Genomic DNA, 17,028 nt, shown 5'->3' with positions numbered 1-17,028 from the left:
TTCAGAAAAGTCAGGAAAGTTCTAGAAAATGTCTTCAAAAAGAACAGCACAATTCAGCGTTATACAACATTTTTTCAATGTACTTCAGCCAAAACAGCTGTAAGCAGAGTTTATTTTGAGAACATTTTAACATTTTTTGTATTCTCATGCTCCCAACTCTTGCTGGCTTACATTTCTGTGATCATAACAATTTGCAGGAATCTTAATCAAGGGTATGTTCTACTTGTGACCCAAGGTGACCACCTCTGATTGGGCTGTATTCCAGGAACTTGAATGCGCGCACACCAAAATCTGCACTGCTCTGCCATTGGTATTCTGAGGCACTACCCCTCATGGCAATATGTCAATAATGGCTGCCAGACTCGAGTCCCACAGAGATCTGGCCATATAACCCAGGCTGACCCTCCTGGTCAGCAGTACTGAGGGTGTGTTGCATAATTGGAGGTTCTGTATTTAATAATAATAATAATCTTTATTGTCAAAAGTAGGCTCACATTAACACTGGAATGAAGTTACTGTGAAAAGCCCCTAGTCGCCAGATGCCGGCGCCTGTTTGGGTACACAGAGGGAGAATTCAGAATGTCCAAATTACCTAATTTTGGGACTTGTGGGAGGAAACCGGAGCACCCGGAGGAAATCCATGCAGACACAGGGAGAACATACAGATTCCACACAGACAGTGACCCAAGCCGGGAATCGAACTAGTTTAAACTAGTATGGCAGGGGGGTGGGCACGGGAGCAATAGGTCAGAAGGTGAGAGCATTGAGGGAGAACTAGGGAATAGGGACAGTGTGGCTCTGAGGCAGAGCAGACGGGGAGAAGTTGCTGAACACAGCGGGTCTGGTGGCCTGAAGTGCATATGTTTTAATGCAAGGAGCATTACGGGTAAGGCAGATGAACTTAGAGCTTGGATTACTACTTGGAACTATGATGTTGTTGCCATTACAGAGACCTGGTTGAGGGAAGGGCAGGATTGGCAGCTAAACGTTCCAGGATTTAGATGTTTCAGGCGGGATAGAGGGGGATGTAAAAGGGGAGGTGGAGTTGCGCTACTTGTTCGGGAGAATATCACAGCTATACTGCGAGAGGACACCTCAGAGGGCAGTGAGGCTGTATGGGTAGAGATCAGGAATAAGAAGGGTGCAGTCACAATATTGGGGGTATACTACAGGCCTCCCAACAGCCAGCGGGAGATAGAGGAGCAGATAGGTAGACAGATTTTGGAAAAGAGTAAAAACAACAGGGTTGTGGTGATGGGAGACTTCAACTTCCCCAATATTGACTGGGACTCACTTAGACGGGGCGGAGTTTGTAAGGAGCATCCAGGAGGGCTTCTTAAAACAATATGTAAACAGTCCAACTAGGGAAGGGGCGGTACTGGGCCTGGTATTGGGGAATGAGCCCAGCCAGGTGGTAGATGTTTCAGTAGGGGAGCATTTCGGTAACAGTGACCACAATTCAGTAAGTTTTAAAGTACTGGTGGACAAGGATAAGAGTGGTCCGAGGATGAATGTGCTAAATTGGGGGAAGGCTAATTATAACAATATTAGGCGGGAACTGAAGAACATAGATTGGGGGCGGATGTTTGAGGGCAAATCAACATCTGACATGTGGGAGGCTTTCAAGTGTCAGTTGAAAGGAATACAGGACTGGCATGTTCCTGTGAGGAAGAAAGATAAATACGGCAATTTTCGGGAACCTTGGATGACGAGTGATATTGTAGGCCTCGTCAAAAAGAAAAAGGAGGCATTTGTCAGGGCTAAAAGGCTGGGAACAGACGAAGCCTGTGTGGCATATAAGGAAAGTAGGAAGGAACTTAAGCAAGGAGTCAGGAGGGCTAGAAGGGGTCACGAAAAGTCATTAGCAAATAGGGTTAAGGAAAATCCAAAGGCTTTTTACACGTACATAAAAAGCAAGAGGGTAGCCAGGGAAAGGGTTGGCCCACTGAAGGATAGGCAAGGGAATCTATGTGTGGAGCCAGAGGAAATGGGCGAGGTACTAAATGAATACTTTGCATCAGTATTCACCAAAGAGAAGGAATTGGTAGATGTTGAGTCTGGAGAAGGGGGTGTAGATAGCCTGGGTCACATTGTGATCCAAAAAGACGAGGTGTTGGGTGTCTTAAAAAATATTAAGGTAGATAAGTCCCCAGGGCCTGATGGGATCTACCCCAGAATACTGAAGGAGGCTGGAGAGGAAATTGCTGAGGCCTTGACAGAAATCTTTGGATCCTCGCTGTCTTCAGGGGATGTCCCGGAGGACTGGAGAATAGCCAATGTTGTTCCTCTGTTTAAGAAGGGTAGCAAGGATAATCCCGGGAACTACAGGCCGGTGAGCCTTACGTCAGTGGTAGGGAAATTACTGGAGAGAATTCTTAGAGACAGGATCTACTCCCATTTGGAAGCAAATGGACGTATTAGTGAGAGGCAGCACGGTTTTGTGAAGGGGAGGTCGTGTCTCACTAACTTGATAGAGTTTTTCGAGGAGGTCATTAAGATGATTGATGCAGGTAGGGCAGTAGATGTTGTCTATATGGACTTCAGTAAGGCCTTTGACAAGGTCCCTCATGGTAGACTAGTACAAAAGGTGAAGTCACACGAGATCAGGGGTGAACTGGCAAGGTGGATACAGAACTGGCTAGGCCATAGAAGGCAGAGGGTAGCAATGGAGGGATGCTTTTCTAATTGGAGGGCTGTGACCAGTGGTGTTCCACAGGGATCAATGCTGGGACCTTTGCTCTTTGTAGTATATATAAATGATTTGGAGGAAAAAGTAACTGGTCTGATTAGTAAGTTTGCAGACGACACAAAGGTTGGTGGAATTGCGGATAGCGATGAGGACTGTCTGAGGATACAGCAGGATTTAGATTGTCTGGAGACTTGGGCGGAGAGATGGCAGATGGAGTTTAATCCGGACAAATGTGAGGTAATGCATTTTGGAAGGTCTAATGCAGGTAGGGAATATACAGTGAATGGTAGAACCCTCAAGAGTATTGAAAGTCAAAGAGATCTAGGAGTACAGGTCCACAGGTCATTGAAAGGGGCAACACAGGTGGAGAAGGTAGTCAAGAAGGCATACGGCATGCTGGCCTTCATTGGCCGGGGCATTGAGTATAAGAATTGGCAAGTCATGTTGCAGCTGTATAGAACCTTAGTTAGGCCACACTTGGAGTATAGTGTTCAATTCTGGTCGCCACACTACCAGAAGGATGTGGAGGCTTTAGAGAGGGTGCAGAAGAGATTTACCAGAATGTTGCCTGGTATGGAGGGCATTAGCTATGAGGAGCGGTTGAATAAACGCGGTTTGTTCTCACTGGAACGAAGGAGGTTGAGGGGCGACCTGATAGAGGTATACAAAATTATGAGGGGCATAGACAGAGTGGATAGTCAGAGGCTTTTCCCCAGGGTAGAGGGGTCAATTACTAGGGGGCATAGGTTTAAGGTGAGAGGGCAAGGTTTAGAGTAGATGTACGAGGCAAGTTTTTTACGCAGAGGGTAGTGGGTACCTGGAACTCGCTACCGGAGGAGGTAGTGGAAGCAGGGACGATAGGGACATTTAAGGGGCACCTTGACAAATATATGAATAGGATGGGAATAGAAGGATACGGACCCAGGAAGGGTAGAAGATTGTAGTTAGTCGGGCAGTATGGTCGGCACGGGCTTGGAGGGCCGAAGGGCCTGTTCCTGTGCTGTACATTTCTTTGTTCTTTGTTCTTTGAACCTGGTTAAAACCAGGGCCTTCTCTGCCCTCCCGGGTAGATATAAAATGAAGAAGAGCACGAGAACTCTCCCCAATATCCCTTGACAAACATCACTAACAAAAGATTATTTCACTGTGTGGTGGTATGTATTAGGGGTATTAAGGTATCCTGTGATGCCGATAGGCTATTGGTGGATAGACGCTGGGTCCCGATTGGATCAGCCGCCTGCTGGCTCCACCCAGTAAGGCGGAGTATAAGAGCCCGGGTTCTCCCAGCAGCCGCATTCTGTAACTGCTGCTGGGGAACAAGTCTGCGTAATAAAGCCATTGTTCGACTCCTTCTCATCTCGTCTCGTGAGTGATTGATTGTGCTACAATTTATTACGCAAACTTTAAAGGACATGGGGCTCCGAATCGTCCCGGAGTGTCTGCGAATCAGCTCCCACGTGGCAAACTCAGCGGCCACTTTTAAACATTGGTTAGCGTGTTTTCATGGATACCTCCGAACGGCCCCCGGCGTACCTACAGAAGACCAGAAAATGCAGGTCCTGCTCCAGGGTGAGCCCGGAAATCTACACTCCCATAGAGGATGCGGATGATTTCCAGGCGGCGCTCGCCATGCTGATAGGAATCTACGTTTGGCCCATCAACCAGGTCTACGCACGCCATCAGCTCGCGATGAGACGGCAAATCCCCGGGGAATCGCTGGACGAATTCTACAGTGCGCTGTTAATACTGGGGAGAAACTGCAACTGCCCATCGGTTTCGGCTAACGAACATACAGAACTACTGCTCCGAGATGCATTCGTGGCAGGTATGCTTTCATCCCAAATTCGTCAGCGATTGCTGGAAAGAGACGCACTAGGCCTCAAAGAGGCACGGGCCCTCGCTGCCTCGCTCAATGTGGCATCGCCGAATGCCCGTGCCTACGCCCCCGACCGCGCAGCAGCCCCTTGGGCACCGTGGACCCCCGCCGCGACCGAACCCCTGGGACCCCCTGCCCCCCCGCAGGCCTGTGCTGCCAGAGCGGCAGATCACCCAGGGGGGGCCCTGCTGCTACATTTGTGGGCAAGGGAAACACCCCCGAATGCGCTGCCCGGCCCGCTCGGCCCTCTGTAAAGGGTGCGGCAAAAAGGAGCACGTTTTAGCAGTGTGCCAGGCCCGGGGGGGTAGCCGCAATCTCCGGGGGAGAACCCCAAACTCAACCCCCCCCAGCGATCCATGTGCAGCCAACATCTTGGGTCCCGGACTCCATGCGGGAGAGATGGGCGTTGCCATTTTGTGCTCCTCCGGCAACATGCGATCCATGGCCGGCGCCATCTTGTCCACCCCCGACCGTGTGCGACCCGTGGATGCCGCCACCTTGGCTGACGGCTAAGGACCCCGGGATGGACGGCCCCACGGGGCCTGAATAAAACGCCCCGAAAACGACTGGCTTCTGTGACCCTGGACCAGTCGCAGCCCCGAACGCTCCAAACAGCAACAACGACAGTATTTATAAACGGGTACAAGGCGCCCTGCCTGATCGACTCTGGGAGCACAAAGAGTTTTATACATCCTGATACGGTAAGACGCTGTTCCCTTCCAATCCACCCGAGTAATCAAAAGAAATTACTGGCGGCAGGGTCCCATTCGGTAGAGATAAAAGGGTTCTGCATCGCGAACCTCATGGTGCAGGGGAGGGAGTTCAAGAACTACCGGCTTTACGTCCTTCCCCACCTCTGATCTGCCACACTCCTGGGGTTGGATTTTCAGTGTAATCTCCAGAGTTTAACGTTTAAATTCGGCGGCCCTTTACCCCCACTCACTATCTGCAGCCTCGCGACCCTCAAGGTCGATCTGCCTTCCCTGTTCGTGAACCTCACCGTGGATTGCAAACCAGTCGCCACTAGGAGCAGACGGTACAGGGCCCAGGACCGATCTTTTATCCGGTCAGAAGTGCAGCGGCTGCTGAGGGAAGGCATAATCCAGGCCAGCAATAGCCCCTGGAGAGCTCAGGTGGTAGTTGTAAAGACCGGGGAGAAGCAGAGGATGGTTGTAGAAAATAGTCAAACCATAAATAGGTACACGCAGCTGGATGCGTACCCTCTCCCCCGCATATACAACATGGTCAATCGGATTGCACAGTACAAGGTCTTTTCCACGGTGGACCTTAAGTCCGCCTATCACCATGCGTGTTTAGCACCGACCGTCTAGCCATCCTCGGCTACGTAGTGCGAAATGGAGTTATAGGCCCAGACCCCGAATGCATGCGCCCCCTCATGGAGTTCCCCCTCCCCCACTGCTCCAAGGCCCTGAAACGCTGTCTGGGCTTTTTCTCTTATTACGTCCAGTGGGTCCCCAACTACGCGGACAAGGCCCGTCCGCTAATCCAGTCCACGGATTTTCCACTGTCGACAGAGGTGTTTGACTTCAGCCTCATCAAAGCAGATATAGCAAAGGCCACGATGCACGCGATCGACGAGTCCCTACCCTTCCAAGTCGAGAGAGACACGTCCGACGTAGCTCTGGCGGCCACCCTCAATCAAGCGGGCAGACCCGTGGCCTTTTTTTCACACATCCTCCACGCTTCAGAAATCCGCCACTCCTCAGTGGAAAAGGAGGCCCAGGCCATAGTGGAAGCTGTGCGGCATTGGAGGCATTACCTGGCCAGTACGAGATTCACTCTCCTCACTGACCAACGGTCGGTTGCCTTCATGTTCGATAATGCACAGCGGGGCAAGATCAAGAACGACAAGATCTTGCGATGGAGGATCGAACTCTCCACCTATAACTATGAGATCTTGTATTGTCCCGGAATGCTGAACGAGCCTTCCGATGCCCTATCCCGCGGCACATGTGCCAACGCACAAGTGGACCATCTCCGAACCCTCCAAGAGGACCTCTGCCACCCGTGGGTCACTCGGTTCTATCACTTCGTAAAGACCCGCAACCTGCCCTACTCCATCGAGGAGGTCAGGGCCGCCACCAGGAACTGCCAAATCTGCGCAGAATACAAGCCGCATTTCTACCGGCCAGATAAAGCGCACCTGATAAAGGCATCCCGCCCCCTTGAGCGCCTCAGTCTGGACTTCAAAGGCCCCCTCCCCTCCACCGATCGCAACACGTACTTCCTGAACGTGATTGACAAATACTCCCGGTTTGCTTTCGCCATCCCCTGTCCCGACATGACCACGGCCACGGTCATTAGAGCCCTCAGCACCATCTTTACACTGTTCAGTTTCCCCGCCTACATACATAGCGATAGGGGGTCCTCCTTCATGAGCGATGAACTGCGTCAATTCCTGCTCAGCAAGTGCATCGCCTCGAGCAGGACGACCAGTTACAACCCCCGGGGGAACGGTCAGGTAGAGAGGGAGAACGGTACGGTCTGGAAGACCGTCCTGCTGGCCCTATGGTCCAGCAGTCTCCCAGTTTCCCACTGGCAGGAAGTCCTCCCGGGCGCCCTCCACTCCATTCGGTCGCTGCTGTGTACAACAACGAATCAAACACCTCACGAATGCCTCCTTGTCTTCCCTAGGAAGTCCTCCTCCGGAACGTCACTTCTGACCTGGCTGGCAGCCCCGGGACCCATCCTGCTCCGAAAGCATGTGCGGACGCACAAATCGGACCCGTTGGTCGAGAGGGTTCATCTCCTCCACGTGTACCCTCAATACGCCTACGTGGCGTACCCCGTCGGCTGCCAGGACACGGTCTCCCTGCGGGACCTGGCACCCATCGGAGCTCCATGTACCCCCCCAACACCAGTCACCCCCTCTGGAGCTCCACACCCCCCCCCCAACACCAATCACCCCCTCCCTCCCACCGGCGCACCCCACAGCCGCCCCCTTCCCGGGTGGATTGGTCCTCCCCCGGCCCCGAATAGGGGTATTGGAGCTGGAAGAGGCATTGCGACGCTCCCAGAGACAACGAGGCCCGAACCAGCGCCTGCATCACCACCGGGGCTAAGACGATCGGCGAGGACGACCAGGGCACCCATTTGACTCATTGAATCAGTATGGTAAAGCAAGAAATGCCTCTGTAAATAATTTTTTTGTGTTGCCCAGTAAAAGCGACATTGTAAGTAGTACTAGTAGTTGATATCGGAGCATAGCCGCCGTGTTAGCGGCATCCTAGGTACCGACTTTGTAAACCCCTACCACCATACGGCCCACTACCCCGCCAGGTTCTTTTTTAACAAGGGGTGAATGTGGTGGTATGTATCAGGGGTATTAAGGTACCCTGTGATGCCGAGAGGCTATTGGTGGATAGACGCTGGGTCCCGATTGGATCAGCCGCCTGCTGGCTCTACCCAGTAAGGCGGAGTATAAGAGCCCGGGTTCTCCCAGCAGCCGCCTTCTGTAACTGTGCTGCTGGGGAACAAGTCTGCGTAATAAAGCCAGCGTTCGACTCCTTCTCATCTCGTCTCGTGAGTGATTGATTGTGTTACACACTGCTGCTCGTGAGACCTTGATGTGTGGAGGTAGGCTGCCATGTTTCCTGTAAAAGTGACTACACCTCAAAAGTATTTCATTGGCTGTAAAGTGTTTTGGAACATGCTGAGGTAGGGAAAGGTGCAAGTTATTTCTCAGGAAGGGTGCAAGTCTATCATGTTGACTCAGTGGCCTGGGACATATGTCCAGTTGCACCAGTGTTCCAAGAAGTTTTGCAGCAACAAAGTATTTTGTAAACCTGAATGAGAATTATCATACAAGAATTAACAAAATAATTTTTAAAAATTCTGCAGTAAACTTCACTCTGCGGCAGTTTCCTCAGCCATGCACTAGAACCAACGTAAGCTTGTCCTGTGTAGTTTGTTTTGTACAGTGCAATAAATAGAGTAATTGGCAACTGCTCCATGTGACTGCACTCAGATGATTCTTATTAGGCCAGAGCCCTGAGGGGGAGGATACTCTGTTGAGTGACAGGAGCTCTTGAAACCCTCTTGTGTCTTAAGTGTTTATATGCTGCATGAATAAAGGACTAGTTTACCAAACCTTGGTTCTTGGGCTCTAGGGGGTCAGCTGACTGTCACCAGATTTCTGACTTTTTTTGTTTGTTAACTTGCAAACATGTTATTTCTGTGGCTGCACTGAAAGCACTATCTCCCTCTGGGTATCTGATTGTATTTCAGGAGGTGGGACCAGAGGAGTTCAGCAGTGTGTCAATATTGCAGTTGATCTTTCAAAATCACCGATATGGCAAGTAATTACAAATTGATCAGTCTGTTTAGAAATATGTGTGCTGGTGTTGGGAATAGAAGGGGGAGTTACCTCAGCTATTTATGGGAAAATTATGGAAGCAAGATCAGAATCCCTGGATAGGGTGAAGACCAAATGGAAGGAGGAATTGGGGGAGACGTTGGAGGAAGGGCTGAGATGCAAACTTTTACGGAGGGTAAATGTATCAACTTTGTGCGTGTGATTGGCACTAATACAATTTTTTTTTAAACAAACATTTTATGAAGGCATTTATGGTTTCATAACAACAAAAGATACAAATACAATTCAGTGCGTTACACATCCCTCCATCTCCCACTGTTCCCGCCTAAGCTGGACAAAAATAGTCTAACTCCCCCTCCCCACCCTTACTCCCTAATGCTCCCGCGCCCCCCCCCCCCCCCCACACTTATTGAATCTGCTAACAGTTTAGTTTTCCTGAAGAAGTCGATAAACGGCTGCCACCTCCGAACGAACCCGAACATTGTCCTCCCAGGGCGAACTTAATTTAATGAAGCCTGAGAAACCCAGCCATGTCGCTAACCTATACCCCTGATTTTGGGGGCTTCGAGTCCCTGCACACTAGTAAGATCCGTCTCTGGGCTACGAAGGAGTCAAAGGCCTCTCTCGCCCCCTGGACTCCCGGGTCTTCCGACATTCCACAAATCGCCACCTCTGGACTTGGCGCTACTCTTGTTTTTAGTACCATGGACATGACATCCGCAAATCCATGCCAGAATCCCCTAAGCTTCGGCCATGCCCAAAACATGTGGACGTAATTTGCGGGCCCTCCCGCACACCTCACACACCTGTCTTCCACCCCAAAAAACCTGCTCATCTGGGCTGAGCCTGGCGCATGATGAGGTCGCGTTGACTCTGCTCAGAGCAGTGGGCAGCATAGTAGCATTGTGGATAGCACAATTGCTTCACAGCTCCAGGGTCCCAGGTTCGATTCCGGCTTGGGTCACTGTCTGTGCGGAGTCTGCACATCCTCCCCGTGTGTGCGTGGGTTTCCTCCGGGTGCTCCGGTTTCCTCCCACAGTCCAAAGATGTGCAGGTTAGGTGGATTGGCCATGATAAATTGCCCTTAGTGTCCAAAATTGCCCTTAGTGTTGGGTGGGGTTACTAGGTTATGGGGATGGGGTGGAGGTGTTGACCTTGGATAAGGTGCTCTTTCCAAGAGCCGGTGCAGACTCGATGGGCCGAATGGCCTCCTTCTGCACTGTAAATTCTATGATAATCCTCCCAAAGACACGTCTCTAACTCCTTTCCCAACTTGTCTTCCCATTTACACTTTAGCTCACCTATCTGGGTTTCCTCCCACTCCATAAGTTCTTTATAGATTTCCAATACCTTCTCCTCCCCCACCCCCGCTCTAGAAACTACCTTGTCCTGTATCCCCTGTGGCGGTAGAAGCGGAAAGGTCGAATTCTGCCTTCGCACAAAATCACTCACCTGCAGATAACGAAACCCATTCCCTCCCGGCAATTCATACTCCTCTTCCAGATCCTCCAAACAGGGAAAGCTCCCATCAATAAACAGGTCCCCAAGCCTCTGAATCCCTGATCTCTGCCACCTCCGAAACCCCCATCCAACCTTGTTGGACCGAGGGACGACCTGATTGAGGTGTACAAGATTATGAGGGGCATGGACAGAGTGGATAGGGAACAGCTGTTCCTCTTAGTTGAAGGGTCGGTTATGAGGGGACACAAGTTCAAGGTGAGGGGCGGGAGGTTCAGGGGGGATTTGAGGAAAAACTTTTTAACCCAGAGCGTGGTGACGGTCTGGAACGCACTGCCTGGGAGGGTGGTCAAGGCGGGTTGCCTCACATCCTTTAAAAAGTACCTGGATGAGCACTTGGCACGTCTTAACATTCAAGGCTATGGGCCAAGTGCTGGCAAATGGGATTAGGGCTTGCAGATCAAGAGCCTTTCATGTGGCAGTGCAAACTTGATGGGCCGAAGGGCCTTTCTGCACTGTATTATTCACGTGTTTGCGTGGGTTTCACCCCCACTACCCGAAGATGTGCAGGGTAGGTGGATTGGCCACACTAAATTGCCCATAATTGGAAAAAATGAATTGGGTACTCTAAATTTTTTTTAAAATAGAAGAAAAAAGTGTTAAATATAAATGCCAGTTGTTGTTCTCTTTCTCTTCTTCCCAACATTCAGTTAGCCAATGATTAATCTGTGCTCAACTCAATTTTTGATTGGGTGAGACAAGCTGCCTGGTTTAAATGTTCAAACAATGTTTAGCAGTTAACTGTCAGTCACTAATATCTGGTGCATTCTCCATGGCAATGCCTCTACCAATCAGCGTCACCCTGCCAACAAATCAGCACTCTTATCACACAGTCAAATATTGTTGTTTCTCCTGACATTGGTATTCTTGCGAATGTCCTGATGAGTGCAAGATGAAAAGCTTTGACAAGATGTATTCTTTCAATAATACTCAATGTCTTTTTCAATATTTTTGACTCTTCTCTCAAGATGGTTCTGACTCCTATTGAGATATGAATTCACAAGATCGTTCTGGCATCCGGATGATGTAACTGAAAGCAAGTGCATTTCTACAGTGCCTTTCATGATCTAAGGCAGTTCCAAAGAACTTTTGCGGTGAGTGATATGGGTGAAGTGTAGACACTGTTCTAATGTTGTTGGTTGAGGGATAAATATTGGCAGAACAGCAGCGAGAACTCCTGTTCTTCTACAGAGTCAGATATTTGTGCTCAAGACTCTGGGCTGGAAATTGAACCCATCACGTTCGGACTCAGCAGCAAGAATGTTCCCATTGAGTTACAGGAGACACCGTTAAGCCTCTGTAGTAGACAGTGGGCTGAATTCTCAGTCACATGACGGCGTAAACATGAACCATGCTCGGGTAGTGAATCGGGCATCCAGCCAAAATTGATGTCAGAGCCCGCACCGATTCGGGCGCCATGCTCCAGTCCTTCGCTGGTGGCAATAACGAGATTTGCGGCCCACGCCGGGGGAATGCAAAACTGACATTTGCATTAATTTAAGTGTCATTAGTGTGTTTGACCCAGTATGCTCCGGGCCTCTGCAATGCTCCACCCTTGGCAGGCAGAAGTCACATGGGCACGATTTACTACAGGTATTTATAAATGGGGACTGGGCGCCAAAGCTGCTGAGGGGGAGAGAGTTGATGAGCAAAGTTTTAAAAACAATTAAAAATTGTATGCTTACTGGGTGGTGGCTGCCAGGGCCAGGGGGGTGTAGAGGGGGAGTGACTTGCTGACTGTTCCCAGGATTCAGAGTGTCCGCCTCAGGATCAGGGTGACCTGGCTCAGACTGCCATTGCGGTAGTATTTAATTTAAACACACCCATTTGGTACAAGTTACAGACCCCTGGCTACTCACTCTGCTAACTGCTCACTTGTGTGTCCTGTAAATGTTAACAGTGCCTCTTGTCATTTGGGAGCCCACCCAGGCCACCCATCTGGAAACCTCAGACCCCAACTGACCCATCAACGGGATAGTTGCGGCCAAGTTCAATCAGTGGCCCACTAGGTGCTGCCACTCCTCAGTCCACTCATCAGAAACGCAGCCAGGGGAAGCAGGGGAATAGCAGAGCTCACCCAAACAAAGGATACATGCACTGTGGCCTTTGGCACCCTCCCTGGCACACTATCCCTCTAAGGGCGAGGCCTTACCAGTGACACTATCAGTTAGCCCACCCCTCAGGACCACCAGCTGCCTCCAAGTCCTGCCTGTTCACCATGTCCCTGCTACCATCCATCCTGCCCCCGGTCAGGTTGCCACAATCTGTATGTCACACCCAGGACCCACATCACATTGCAGCTAAGCTCCCAGCAGATGCACACTTCCATGCTTCAGACCAATCTGCAGGACCTGCTCTCACAAACAAGTCTCTTAAGCATAGAGTTATTGGTGGCACACAGTGACCCTCTCCACCTCACAACCAGGTGCCACCCTCCCCACATCACAGGCCCGTGCCATTCACTGATGGGGACAAGGGTGCCGTGTGGAAGGCAACATATCAGAGGGAACGGCGAAGGGCTGGGGGTGGTTTTGTGGGGGGGGGACATGTGGAGGGTGGAGCTGAAGTGCAACTCAGGGTCACCATTAGCCTGTTGGATCTGAGTGTGTAAGGGAATACTCATCTTGTTAATATGTCTTCCCTTTCCCCCCCCTCTGCAAAGAATTCCCCAGGGCAAGGGGGGTGATAGATGGCACACATGTCCCGCCTACAACACTGGCTCATCAGGAGGTGCCCATTATCAATCAGAAGAGCTTCCACTCCTGAATGTGCAGTTGGTGTGTGACCCCACTAGCTGCACATCATACATGTCAGCGCCACATACCCAGATAGCGTGCACGATGCATACATCCTGGTGCACTCGCCGGTTCCCGGCACCTTCGAGGCGCTCCCTCGGGTGAGGAGTTGGCTCCTGGGTGACGAGGGTGACCCCATGAGGTCTTGGCTATTGATGCCTGTCTGGAAGCCCCAGACCAACGCAGATACAGCTATAACGACACCCGTGCAGCAACCAGGAGCGTCATTGAGCAGGGAAAATCCTCCAGATTTGCTAACTAAGAGGCCTGGCCAATGACAGCTCCTCCACCCTGTCCCACCTTTCCACACTCCCCCCACCCCCCCCCCCCACCCCCTCCAATTGGTGCCCCCTACCCCATAGCCGCCCACGTCCTCCCCTGTCCCTCCTTCCTTCACTCCATTCCACCACCCCAGTTCCCCCACCCCTCTCTGAGGGTCCGACCAGTATCACTACAGGATGTAGGCCCTGGGCAGGCAGCATCAGCGGGTCTTGTCCATGGGACGGAGGATGATGACGAAACGCTGTGAGATGAGCTGTGGTGCTACTCATTATTTACAAAATCTCACTCCTTTCAGGATCACCTTCCACCGTCCGCCCGAGTGATCCCTGCTTGTGTGCTTGCAAATTCATCTCACAGGCCCATATATTCTTTGGGGTGGTGGGGGAAGGGGGGGGGGGGCGGGGAGGCAGTTATGGAGATGGTGAGCAGTGATGGGTCACTCACTGGGTAAGCTGTCGTACAAGGCGACCTCACACATCTGGCACCGTTCCCTGCCACCTTGGAGGGTGACCCCAGGTGGCACGTTCAATTGCTGTGGGGGGCCCTGCTTTGTGCCATTCTTCAAGACCCACACCAACCTCCCAAAGCCTAGACCCCCCACCCACTGCACCCAGCCCAACCTATCCCTCACTCCCTTTTAGAGAATTGAGACAGGTCAGAATGTTGGTGAAAAAGTGTTCAATAATGACTATATATAATTGTTGTGCCTGACCCCTACCTCAAACCTGTGCCAAGTAAACTGGTGTCTAACCTCTTTATTTGATATAGCCTACTCCTCCTTCTTGGTGTTACCCCAGACAGCACATCAGATGTGGAGGCAGCCTGCTGCGTATTTTGCCCTCTGACCTGAGTTGCCTTTGGTAGCCCTCCTTTGGAGGACCTGGATGGGACTGGCCGACTTTCGGGTGTGACAGGTGATGAGGTGCCACCCTGTTCTGCCTGCTGCTCATCAGGTGTGCCAGTATCAGGTGGGGGGGATTCAGAAGAGTTGAGATTCAGCATCTCCCCTGCGGGAGGCCCTGCATGGGCCCCATCACTTCCTCCTCCCTTTCGTGTGCTCGATGGCCCCCGGTAACTCCATTGGATGGCGGTTAGGCCAGAGTGCGCTCCGAGGCTCTGCTGTCGCCTGGCGCTTCCAACCTTGGAGGCCCACTCTCGCCTCCCTGCCCTCAACCATAGAATCATAGAATTTACAGCGCAGAATGAGGCCATTCGGCCCATCGAGTCTGCACCAGCACCTGGAAAGAGCACCCCACTTAAGCCCACACGTCCACCTTATCCCCGTAACCCAACCTAACTTTTTTGGACACCAAGGGCAATTTAGCATAGCCAATCCACCTAACCTGCACATCTTTGGACTGTGGGAGGAAACTGGAGCACCCGGAGGAAACCAACGCAGATATGGAAAAAACTTGCAGACTCCGCACAGACAGTGACCCAAGCCAGGAATCGAACCTGGGACCCTGGAGCTGCAAAGTAGTGCTAACCACTGTGCTACCGTGCCGCCTCACACACGGAGCACAGAGACCTGGCCATGTCCCTCAGCGAGTGAATTATGTTCCTCTGCACCACGGTTTTGTCCCTCTGTGACTGGCGCAGGTCAGTCAGCGCCCAGCCAATGCTCTCCACGGCCTCAGCCATAACCCTTTGTGACTGGGCCATGTTCTGGAGCACTGCAGCCCTCTGACTGTCGCCCTCTCAGGAGTCTCTACTTCCACTTGATGTGCAGCCCGGCCACCTCTGCCCAGGTCCCGTTAACAACCGCGGGTGGTATCCTCCTGCCCACCCTGAGGAAGAGGGTATCCCACCTCTCCTCCATCACAAATAACATCCTTTTGAGCTCCCTATCCACGAAGCATGGTGTTGCTCTTCATGCAGCCATCTTCTGGGCTGGAATGAGTATGTGGGGCGTGGAGGGCTTATAAGCAGCTCCAGCTCATCAAGCTCTCAAGTGCCAATTCTGGCCCCTGCAAATCCGCCACTGGCGGGAATGAGAATTGCTCTCGATTCACGTTGGCGGAGTGCTGGCCAATTAGCATATCCTGCTTTGCTCCAGAAATAGCGCCCCCAACGGGAATGCGAACCGCACGCAATTCAGCAAGTCTCCCAAACGGAGAATTTCGGCCACTGATCTGAAACTTGGGTTAGCCAAGTTTACAACATTTCAAATAATTTGGGACTGCGCGGTGGCACAGTGGTTGGCTCTGCTGCCTAGCGGCTCCAAGGACCCGGGTTCAATTCCGGCTTCGGGTGACTGTCTGTTGAGTTTGTGTTTTCTCCCCGTGTGTGCGTGGATTTCCTCCGGGTGCTTCGGTTTCCTCCCACGATCCAGGGATATTTTTAATTTTTATATTTTTTATAAATTTAGAGTACCCAATTCATTTTTTTCAATTATGGGGCAATTTAGTGTGGCCAATCCACCTAACCAGCACATCTTTGGGTTGTGGGGGTGAAACCCACGCAAACATGGGGAGAATGTGCAAACTCCACACGGACAGTGACTCAGAGCCGGGATCGAACCTGGGACCTCGGCGCCGTGAGGCAACAGGGCTAACCCACTGCGCCACCGTGTTGCCCTCCATGGTCCAGGGATGTGCGGGTTAGGTGGATTGGCCATGCTAAATTGCCCCTTAGTGTCCAAAGTTTAGTTGGGGTTACTCAGTTGCGGGAATAGGTGGAGGTGTGGGCTTAAGTAGGGTGCTCTTTCAAGGGCCAGTGTAGATTCGATGGGACAAATGGCCTCCTTCTGCACTGTAAATTCTATGATTCTATGAATTATTCAGCCAGCCAGACTAATCATAAAAGGTACATTAATGTAATCACTATAACCATGTACTAGCAACCTAGAAATTGTAAGAATTATGGGAAATTTAATTCAATAAATGTGGTTATTTTTGGGTTGGCACTAGAAAAACAAATATCCTGAAAAGCTGCTCAACTGATTTACAGAAGGAAACCTACCCAGTCAGCTTGGCCTGCACGTGACTCGATGACAACACACTCTGCTTGTCTCTTCATGTTCCACCTGGGATGGGTAATAACACTGCCAGAATTCTTTGTGTAGTATAAACAAGCAGAAAAGCAGATGGATTTCTCGTGGCTTGTAGTGATATGGGTGCAGGTGTAAGAGATCTGAGGCTTCTGAAGTTCCATCAGAGCAGTAGAAATGTGCAGCTGTAGGCATGACGGTGAGTTGCAGAATGGTGAACTTGAGAAATAGAAGCAGGCGTAGGACCAAATGTCCATCATCTCTGTCATTTGTTGAGATCATGGTTGAACTTCTACATCAACGTTTCTGCCTATTATATTGCTATTATCATTCTTCCCATTCCTTAATTCACTTAAGAGTCAAAAAAACTATTTGGTTTTTTTAACAAACAATTTTATTGAGGTATTTTTTGGCATTGTAAACAGTTACAGATTACAGAAATATGCAAACATCAACAGAAAACCAACATTTCAACCAAATCATAATGCTCCTCTCCCACCTCCACTCCCCGCCTGTTTATCCCTCCTACTCTACCCTAATCAC

General features: G+C 50.9%; 1 long non-coding RNA gene across 2 annotated transcripts in view; it reads left to right on the top strand.

Annotated features, from left to right (window-relative positions):
- LOC140427142 (uncharacterized) overlaps positions 1 to 16,542 on the top strand; it is a 56,857-nt gene extending 40,315 nt beyond the window's left edge. The window contains exons 2-4 of one of the 2 annotated variants that reach the window (XR_011948400.1): positions 8,814 to 8,880; positions 11,388 to 11,513; positions 16,446 to 16,542. This is a non-coding gene — a long non-coding RNA (uncharacterized lncRNA). Of the gene's footprint in view, positions 1 to 8,813; positions 8,881 to 11,387; positions 11,514 to 16,405 lie in introns of both variants that reach the window. The other variant, XR_011948401.1, reaches the window with a different exon arrangement.
- The last annotated feature ends 486 nt before the right edge of the window (positions 16,543 to 17,028 follow it).

This window comes from Scyliorhinus torazame, chromosome 7 (assembly GCF_047496885.1).
Source record: "Scyliorhinus torazame isolate Kashiwa2021f chromosome 7, sScyTor2.1, whole genome shotgun sequence".
Taxonomy (NCBI): domain Eukaryota; kingdom Metazoa; phylum Chordata; class Chondrichthyes; order Carcharhiniformes; family Scyliorhinidae; genus Scyliorhinus; species Scyliorhinus torazame.
Note: the sequence above shows the minus strand (reverse complement) of the source record. Positions and strands in the feature narration are given on the sequence as shown.